Here is an 835-nt window from a genome sequence, read left to right on the forward strand (position 1 = left end):
TGGAAGGTGACGAGTCTTAAATGTGGAGTTCTATAAAGTGCTGTGTTACTGGATCAAAAATAAGGACTGTTGAGTGATGAAAATGTGGCTGGCCTGGGGATGTAGATCAGAGGTAGAGCATTTGTTTAGTATGAGGAGGCCCTATGTTCAGTCCCTGGTACCACAGAAAGAAAAGAAAATACCTCTGAATGTGATAGACAGTAGGTCAGTTTTGTAGGGAATGCACACTGAAGACACCAATACTGGCTGAGAGATGTCTCAGTAGATAAAAATCCTTGCCACTAAGCCTGAAGACATGATTTCAGTCCCTGGAAGCCGTGTGGTAGGATGAAAGAACAAGCCAGGAACTTGTCCTCTGACACCTACAAGCACTCTGGCACATGAGTGCATGCACATACACACATACACTTTCCAAATTGTTGGAGTAGGAGTGCGCTTGTTTGTTCCTGGCTGTCCAGACTCCTGAAATAATCACACAGAAAGTATATTATTTACAATTTTGTTTGGCGAATAGCTTAAGCATATTGTTAGCTAGCTCTTACATCTAGAATTAACCCATTTCTGTTATTTTATATTTTACCATGAGGCGCATGGCCTACCAGCCAAGGTTTCAGCATGTCTGTCTCCAGCGGCAGCTCCATGGCTTTTCTGACTCAGCCTTCTTTCTCCCAGCATTCAGTTTAGTTTTTTCCCACCTAGCTCTACTCTACCCTATCAGGCCAAGCCAGTTTCTTTATGGTATTCACAGCATACAGAGGGGAATTACATTAATTTAAAAGGCATCAGTGTTTCAATAGCATAATTCACAGGCAGCAGCTGGAAGAAGAGCGAGTGG

The sequence above is a fragment of the Microtus ochrogaster genome, chromosome 15 (genome assembly GCF_000317375.1).
Source record: "Microtus ochrogaster isolate Prairie Vole_2 chromosome 15, MicOch1.0, whole genome shotgun sequence".
Taxonomy (NCBI): domain Eukaryota; kingdom Metazoa; phylum Chordata; class Mammalia; order Rodentia; family Cricetidae; genus Microtus; species Microtus ochrogaster.